The following is a 9,746-nucleotide window of genomic DNA, read 5'->3' as shown; positions in this document are numbered from 1 at the left end:
TTTTTCTGAGAATACGTCTTTTGGCTTTCTCCAGGTCATTCATCGTGCCTTTTCTGTTCATCAGGAGGGTCTTTGTGGCATACAGAAACTGTGGTCTGACAGCAGTTCCGTAATGACAGACCTTAGCATTTTTCCAAATGCACTTCTTGTTGTACAGATTGTGGGACAGATGGTATGCTGTGTTGATTCTGTTACGCCTTTCTAAGATGGAGTTGCCATCTCTACCATTTGGATGGACCCATTCACCAAGACAATGAAAGCAATCGACCCTCGAAATCATTCCACGTATCGTCGTCAAAGGAGTATTACTGGAGTGCCAGTTCTCAAAGTATTTGGCCTTGTCATATGATATTTGTAACCCTGGACAGCAATGACAGCATCCTTAGAGTTGTTGGTTAAGGTTGCAGTGTCATCTGCGAAAGTAAGGCACCTTATCTCAATTCTTCAGGTCCCGGCTCCAATGGTAACTGGTTTGATTCCTAGATTCCTTAGCGTACATTCCCAGGTTTTGATGACTTTATGAAGCAACAGACTAAACAAAATGGGTGATAGACCATCGGCCTGTCGTACTCCTGTTTTGATGTTGAAGCTCCGAGATAGTTCTCCTCTGAACTTCACCTTAGAAGTCATATCTGTGAGAGTCTGTTTGATGAGGGTGTGTGTGTGTGTGTTGTAATCCATACCTCATTCTTGGAGTACTAAGAAAAGTGTTTGGCGGTTGGTGGAATCATAAGTATTTGTAAAGTTGACAAAAACCATGCTGATGTTCATACTCCTTCTTTGTTTTAGTTAGAGAATGGTTTTCAGATTGAAGATCTGTTCGGTACAGGACCTTCCATGAGAATATGTATATATTGCAGAAGAAATTAAAATTATAGAAGACAGCAGTAAACTTGCTGAATTTTTCTGTGTGTACCCCGATTTTTATTTGGTTTTAAAATCATTTCTCATTATCTGAAGAAAGAAGACAATAAAAGTGATTACAGGTAGTATCAGGTACTAGCTGCTACTGTTCATGTACTTCAGCTTGCCTGCTGATTTTCCACAAACAAATCCGTCAGCTATTTCATTGTCATGAAAAATGTTGTGAAAGATTGTGTTTTGAAAATTGTGCAGGAAGTTAGGTAAGATATGAGAACAATCAAAGTCATTGCAGTATTCTTGCCCTGGGCTCAGTTTCTGTAACAAGAATTCCTGAAAACCCTAGAGTATGAAGAAAATGAGGTCTACAAATATATCTGAAAATGCCAAAAATTGGCCCAAGCTTAGCCTTGAGACTCCTATTTTTAGGGTACTGAACAGTATGTTACACTCGATAGAGCAGTAACTCAGGTGTGATCTGTTGAGATTCAGCCCTAGCTTGAAGTACTGACTTTGGCCATGGATGAGACTTCGTACCTTACGCGGAAAAAATTATTTTGAAAGTGCAAAATTTGTAGATGCATTTGATCAGCAGAGTCCTCACATAACTTCTCAGCTTCACCAGAGGTCTGGTCGGGCTGTGTAATGACCGTATGTTGTTGTTGTGGTTGTCGAAAGTCCAGAGAGTTGTTTGATGCAGCCATCCATGCTATTCTATGCTTTTCATCTCCAAGTAGCAACCAACATCCATTTGAACATGCTTATTGTATTCATCTCTGGTCTTCCTCTACAATTTTTACCCCACCCGCAACTCATCCACACAAATTTATGTCTCCTGTCAACAGATCCCTACTTTTAGTCCTATTGTGCAACAAATGCCATTTCCCCCAATTGTATTTAGTACCTCCATATTAGTTACATGATCTGCTCATCTAATCTTTAGCATTCTTTGATAACATCACATTTCGAAGGCCTCTGTTTTCTTCTAGTTCAACTATTTACCATCCATGTTTTGCTACCATACAGTGGAACACTCCAGACAAATACCTTCTGAAAAGACCTCCTTACACTTCAGTCTGTATTTGATATTAACATATTTCCCTCCTTCAGAAAGGTTTTTATTAACTGCCCAGTCTACATTTTACATCTTCTCTGCTTTAGCCATCATCAGTTATTTTCCTGCCCTAGCAAACTCACCTACTACTTTTAGTGTCTCACTTCCTAATCCTTTCAGAGTCATCTAATTTCATTTGATGACATTCCAATACCTTTCTTTTGCTTTTGTTGATGTTCATATTACATCCTCCTTTCAAGACACTGTCCATTCTGTTCAGCTGCTCTCCGAAGTTGTAGCTGTCTGCCAGAATTACAATGTAATTGGCAAACCTCAAAAGTTTTTATTTCGTTTCCCTGAACTTCAGTTTCTTCTCCAAATTTTTCTTTAGTTTCCTTTACTGTTTGGTCAGTGTACAGATTGAATAACATTGGGGATGGGCTACAATGCTGTCTCACTCTCTTCTCAACCACTCTTTCCCTTTCTTGCCCTTCAACTCTGATAACTGCCATCCAGTTTCTATACAAATTGTGGAGAACATATTGCTCCCTGTATTTTACCCCTGCTACATGCAGAATTTCGGTGAGTGTATTGCAATCAACATTGTCATAGCTTTCTCCAAGTCTATGAATGCCATAAATGTAGGTTGGCCATTCTTTAACCTATCTTCTAAGAAAAATCACAATGCCAATATTGTTTTATGTGTACCTACATTTCTCTGGCACCCAAACTGATCTTTCCTAAGGTTGCCCTCTGCCAACTTTTTCATTGTTCTGTAAGGAATTCGTGTTAGTATTTTGCAACCATGACATATTGGCACCTGTCAGCTTCTGTTCTCTTTGTAATTGGAATTATTCATTCTTCTTGAAGTCTGAAGGTATTTTACCTGTCTCATAAATATTGCACACCAAGTGGAATAGTTTTGTCATGGCTTGCTCATCCGAGGATATCAGTAGTTCTGAGGGAGCATCATCTACTCCATGGGCCTTGTTTTGAGAGGTTTTCCAATACTTCGCCAAATTCTTCTCGCAGTAACACATCTACCATCTCATCATCTACTTACTCTCCCCTTTCTATAATAATGCCTTCAAATTTATTTCCCTTCTACAGCCCCTCTATATACTCCCACCATGTACAAATACAAAAAAGAGCAAGAAAATACAATGTTGGATATGTAAAGAGTAGAAGATAAGATCATTATGAAATGATAAATCAGTCGTGTACCCAGGAGTTCTTGCAAATTCAAAGTCCAATAGTCTATAGATAAATACATCATGCTTGTAACTATGAATTGCTTGTAGGTTGAGACAGAAATACACAATATATTCATTCATTTACAATGAAGCTAAGACGAAGTACGACATACCAAACCTCACTTGCGTGTATGCAATTGTTGACGCCTTACTATAGAAATGAAGACCTGTTAGATTTTTAAGATGAGAAATATTCCATAAAATTCACCACACTGAAGGCCATTGTGCAAACTGTGGTTAACAGCCAGTTAAGCTCTATTCTTGAAATAGTAGGAAAATGCGTTATACTGGTACGGAATAGTGCCTAATCAGTGTATGAATCTGGGATTACTTAAATGGTGATTTCAGGCTGTATTAGCAAGATTATCTGGAGAATAAGGTTGATGATGGCAGGTATAGGTATGGAATCAGATATTGGTGATGATATTTAGGAAGAATTTGTTTCTTAGAGTGAGAAAAGGAGAAGGAAGTGAGACACTGCCTCCAATTATTTTGAAGAATATGGCAATTTCGAATTTATGTCTTGATATTGACTGTCAAAGGAAGCCATACTTCATCTTTCTGGTAATGTAAGTGAGGAACTACAGCATGAAACTGACAAGTGAAACTATTTCTCTGCCTCCTAACATATACCATTTATTGGAAGTAACATGTATTGGTTATCAGTATTTCATGAACGATATTCTGTCATGTTATTTCATGAACAATATTCTGTCATGTTATTTCGTAAACAATATTCTGTCGTGTTATTTCATTTATGACGTTAGATACATAACCTGCATAAAAATGGCCATTCATGCCAAAATAGTCTCCCTCTTTAACTATTGCCACAGACATCACCAAAATAGATGTAGTCAAATCGAAAAACCACAACCATCTTGGACGCTATTAGTGTTAACACATTTTTCATTGTTAGACAACACTGACTTTTCGTGCAGCCAAAAGTTTTATAAAATGCCAGTTTCCTGATTTTACTCGATCACATTATATCTATAGCAGAAAATATTGTTGCATCCTATCTCCCTTTGGGAATGACCCTTTTTCTGAACATCGCAACAGTGTTGGGACATCTCTCCATCTTTTAGTAAAACAATTAGAGCCACAGGCTGTTTAATGTTTCAGAGCAGCAAAATTCTCTCTCACAAAGCATTATCCCATAAACCTGTAAACTATTTGTACTTGCTAATGCTAAGTTCAAAACTATAAAATTAGCACAAAAGTCACTACATTAAAAATGATGATACAGCTGTTGTGTTTCTTAATTATTAGTTTATTATCCTCATAAGCACGTCCATGTTTATCATAAAATAATTATTATCTTTTGTGTTATAAGAGTGCCAATACTTGCCATTCAGCTAACAGGAAGCCTTAGTTTTTCAACGCACGTAATTACATAGCATGTGGAAGCAATGGCTAACAAGCATTGTTTGTAACCTTCTCTTGAATTTCTAGGGATTTTCAATTTCACATTGGAGCAAATAGAAGGTAACATATGTGGAAATACGAGGGCTATTCAATAATGAATGATGATAATTTCTTTTTTTTTTGGCAACATACCTTTACTTATCATAATTTTGAAAGTACTTCTCAAAATAGTCTCCCATGAATGTGATGCACTTGTCCAGCATTTCTACGTCTTCAAATACATACTGGACACCATTTTTTGAGAGGTCCTTCAAAATTGCCTCCGCAGCCCTCACCACTGCTTCTGATGGATAATGCCTCCCACGAAGGCGTTTCTTCATGTTAGGGAATAGAAAAACATCGCATGGGGTAAATGTGAACTATAGGGAGGGTGAGCGATGTACTTCACATTGATTTTTGCAAGATATTTAGCAACAACATTGGCAATATGTTGCTGTGCATTATTGTGGTGCAGCATCCAGCCTGCTTCACGGAAATGTGATCTTTTCCACCTGATATGGACTTGCAGTGTTTTCAGGACATTTGTGTAATATTGTCCAGTTTCTGATGTGTGTGCAGATACAACATGCTGATAAACCATTCCATGAATATCAAGGAATGAGATGACCATAACTTTCCCAGCAGAAGCAACCAGTTTTGCTTTTATGGGGTTGGTGATGAAGGAAATTTCCACGCTGAGCTTTGCTGTTTGTTCTGAGGATCAAAATGATGTAATCAAGTTTCATCAGCAGTGGTTACATTTTAAAGAAAATCCGGATCTTCCTCTAACATCAACTTTAACTGCACACAGACCTGCAAGTGAATGTCCTTTTGTTCGGGAATCGACAGTCTCGGAAACCGTCGTGCACAAACTCATGTTGTGTGTAATTTTTCTGTCACCAGTGTATGGTTGGCACCCAATGAAATTTTCAGTATTTCAGAACGTGAACTTAAGATAATTTGTCGATCCTCTCTCACAGTGACAGCAGCCGTGTCGATGTTTTCTTCCGTAAGAGCAGTAACTGGAGCACCAGGGCCACCTTCCTTTCAAATTGATTGTCTCCCCTCTTCAAACATTTTAAACGGCCTTCAAGCCGTGCTTTAGGGAAGAACAGACTCTCTGTAGGCCTCCTGTAACATTGTATAGGCCTCAGCTGAAGATTTGTTAAGACGAAAGCAGAATTTCAAAGCCACATATTGTTCCTCACGAGTTACCTCCATAGCAGCAGTAGGCGATACTGGACTTGTCTGACCTCGCCTGCCTCTCACAGGCGGCAGCCGGGAGTCCCAACAGTGAAACTACTATGGCGTGTTTGTTGCACATTAAGCTAACAGAATATCATAGATAAAATTTTAGCACGAGTAATTATGACCGTGAGAAAATTACGATCATTCTTTATTGAACAGCTCTCGTATATCGCACTTGTGTGAAGTACCATTTTTCTGAAGCTGGTGCTTGCAATATTTTCCCATTTACTTTTAAGGCTTATTCAGTGCTCAATTTTCCTGAATATATTGTTCCACAACGGCTGTTCAAATCAGCACCTGTAACCTGCGGCAAAGCTGCTGCTGCAGTTTGACGTGAGAGGCTCTAGGGAGGCCATGCCGACATGAGGGAAGTCTCCGTCCCGGCTCTAGAGTGAGGCTGGTTACCGCAAGTCCGACCCCCGTTCCTATTTCTGCCAGTGTAACACTGCTGACATGGCACAGTACGAAGGCCAGCCTTTCGCAGTGGTGACCCAGATTGCGCCGTGTCGGAGTCCAGCGCGCACCACTTCTCGAGTCTGCGAAATCAGAAACAGTGTCCCGTCACGTCGGGGCCGAGTCCAGCAACCGTAAATACTGCTCGCCCCACTCGTGCGGCGTCTGTAATCGTCTGCAGCCAGCTCAGAGACACACCACGGTAGTTGTCGACCTGAAAGGAGTTGTCTGGCCCACTGCTACTAGAGGTCACTTCCGCTAACTGTGGGCGTGTGCTCAGTCTCGGTGCTGCCCTAGTCCCGATGCTGCTGGGAATCGAATAAGTGCCTTCCAGGTGGAGACTGTCTGCCGGCCGACTGACGTTGGTGCCATATCCTACGCCGGAGTCCACGGTTCGTCTGTGCACTCGGCTGCTCCCTGCACTAGGCCCATTTGAGGCTGTTAACTGGTCACACACCTGTGATGACCGGAGTGACCACCTTAGAAGAGAGGCCAGCATCACTGTGTGCCTGCCACCTGCCCAGACCGGCGTCGCTCTACACTCGCCGAGGTGCCGTCATCGTTTCTTCGGTCGCTGCCCGTGCGGCTGGTGACTCGATCCTGCCGGCGCTTGCTACTGTCACTCGCCGAGTTAAGCACGCACCTCTGTCCGGAGCCGGTCTGCTCCGCCGGGTACCGACCTCTGTGAGGTGATGTTTTCACTGCTGTACGACGTGTAATGAATAAATTAGCTGTCACTCTCTCACAGCTTCTACGACTTTTCGATAGCTGTCCATCTGTGTCCACGCGCCTGCAGCCTGACCAGAAATCCTGCATTGTCACCGACACGTGAGCTGTCACGACACCGCAGTAATATTTGTTACTCACTGTAGCTGCAGTGCTCACTAGTTAATCCTATAAGAAAATGAGGTTGACACAAAATTAGACAAAACCCCTAATCTTCAGGTCAACACAGTGAGAGATACTTAAAAATGCAAAGCATGCTGTACAGACCATCCAGACTAGTTGGTTTACACAATCATTACTTTTTGACTTATTATCAAATTAGACCCTTAGAAATTTTGCGCTCATTATTTGTTTGTGTGTGACTGTTAATATTTCTCAACTGAAAAGTCATTCGTGGTTAGTAAAACGAGTGAACTTGAAGTGAACTGTGCAATTTACAGCCACAACACTTGGAGTAAAAAAACTTTCCCTGTCTTGGTTTCTGAATGGTGTTTTATATTTTGATGCAAAAGTATACAACATCTGATAATGGCAGACAGGAAATCAAAATTTCCAGATTTTTAAAACCAAAGTTAAAAAGTGTCTCATCAACCATTCCTGCAATTTATGTCCATATATGCACTTGAAGATGTAAATTTTGAATGTCTGTTTGCACCTGACATTTCTAGACTTTTCCAGTAGGGCTATATAGTGAGCCAATAGTAGTCCATCTAAAGTTACAACAGTGTTTGAACGCAGCTGGGTGGTAGTGGAAAAGCAGTGCCTTTTTTTACCCAAATTAATTCCTTTATTCTCCTGATGCAAGCAGACATTTGTAAAGTAATTTCTGTGATTGTGGGTAGGTTATCACCAGTCATAATTTGTTGTTAGTATCCTTTACAGAAGTAGCTTACTGCAGCTGTTACTGCCCACTAATAATTTGACTTACTGCACTACCTGTAATGCTTCTCACAATGGATTTACAAAGCACAACATGTGAATGAATATTAGTCTATGTGACATTAGAACTTAAAGAATGTCTTTCAATTTCAGAGAAGCCTATAAGCAACATTATTTATTACGAAACGAGTTTAACATGTCGACTGCAGTGCATCCCCTGGCGGCGCAGCAGAGGTGCCTGCTGTGGCCACTGGCGGCCACACGGCAGTTAACGTGTCAATTCTCACACAGCTTGTCCGATACAATTGTTTTCTTTCTTTCAGAAATGAATGTTCCATCAATCAACCAGCTATTACTGAGAATTACATATTTCAGTTCTGGTGATTGCCTTCTGTCCATTGGGGACTGCTGACAGGATTATTGTATACCTTGGGATACATTAAATTTCTGAACACATATGAGGACTTTGCTGGAACACAGGAGTCTGTGGTGCCATAGATTGCATACAAGTAAGAATAAAGTGACAATGCAGAAGAGTGTGGCAGAAGAAAACACTATTTTTCTTTTAGTCTGTAAATGGTGACCACCTATAATTTGAAAATATTGAATGTTTTTGGTTCAGCAAAAACTTTTTATTAATTCTAGCCAGAAAGCTTACCTCATATGATGAAATGGGCAATTGTGTGTCACAGTATAGTTTGGGCTATGTAGTGTCGAATCATGTTCTGCCGATTATTAACTCGAGGACAGTCACAGATAAAAGCAAGAAATGTTGTTGACAGGTCACATGGCATGTGGAAGAGAGGATTCCCAGTGCTATCCAATGATATAAGACTGCAGGCTGACAGGACGGAGGTGATCATCTTTGTACGTTCTGTATTGCAAAGTGTGACAGTTGAAATGAACGAGGTACTGTCTCCACTCAAACCAGTTTTTCAGGCATCCACCGCAATGTCTATCGTAGATGAAAGATGGCATGTTGAATATGACAATCTACAACACGCCATAAGAGTGTCTTTTGTTACTTACTTCCATCTCCATTGTAGTTAAATGAAAATAAAATAAATAAATAGATACGGGTTAATATACGAGGGCTATTTGGAAAATAAGGAACGGTTGTGAAATAGAAACCACAGCGAAAACCAAAGTTGGTTTATTTGCAGCAGTTAGCTGCACCTTCCAGCTACTTCCCTGCATAGTTGCCACTCTGACTTGGACATATGGCACAGTTTTGTACTGACTTTCCAATACCCTCCTCACATAAGGCAGCCTCCTGTGCTTTCTGACAGTTTTCTACGCTGCACTGCAGCTTGTCGTCTGTGGCAGAATGTCTGTCATTTGAGCAGAGATGAAAATCAGAGGAAGCAGAGTCCAGGATGTGTAGTGGGCGACAAACACTTCTCATCGAGAACGCTGCAGGAGCGTCCTCATTTCCCTGCAGTGTGCGGCCGAGAACTGTCGTGAAGAAGAAAATGTGTGACAGCTACATTATGTGGGGTTGCATGAAATCAGGTGAAATCTGTATGCAAGCACTCATATTTGGTGGGAGACACTATTTTCTATGCATTTTTACATGCTCACTGTGTACTCGTAACTGGGAAGAGCAACGTGACACTATATACTGGTATATTAGAGACACTGCCCAAAACATCTGTGCAAAGTTTCATCATATTCTCATTGTCATTTCCATTTCCATACTTTCCGTATAGCCCTCATGCTTTTATTCTGATATTCATTTTAATTTTTCTTTTCTAATCCTGACTGCGGGGTTTTCAATTTTTCTTTAACCAATTCAGTTCTCCCTTACTCCTCGAGTCTCCTTGTGCAGCTTTGTGAAGCAGCACCATCTGCAACTCTCCTAAGTCTTT

The 9,746-nt window shown here is 40.7% G+C and overlaps 1 long non-coding RNA gene across 1 annotated transcript in view; it reads left to right on the top strand.

Annotated features, from left to right (window-relative positions):
- Window positions 1-5,795: 5,795 nt before the first annotated feature.
- LOC124553996 overlaps window positions 5,796-9,746 on the top strand; it is a 40,584-nt gene continuing 36,633 nt past the window's right edge. Inside the window, exon 1 of the long non-coding RNA XR_006968194.1 lies at window positions 5,796-8,387. This is a non-coding gene — a long non-coding RNA (uncharacterized LOC124553996). The remainder of the gene's footprint in view (window positions 8,388-9,746) is intronic.

The sequence above is a fragment of the Schistocerca americana genome, chromosome 11 (assembly GCF_021461395.2).
Source record: "Schistocerca americana isolate TAMUIC-IGC-003095 chromosome 11, iqSchAmer2.1, whole genome shotgun sequence".
Classification (NCBI taxonomy): Eukaryota; Metazoa; Arthropoda; class Insecta; order Orthoptera; family Acrididae; genus Schistocerca; species Schistocerca americana.
The sequence above is the reverse complement of the archived record's forward strand: the minus strand, read 5'-3'. Positions and strand labels throughout refer to the sequence as shown.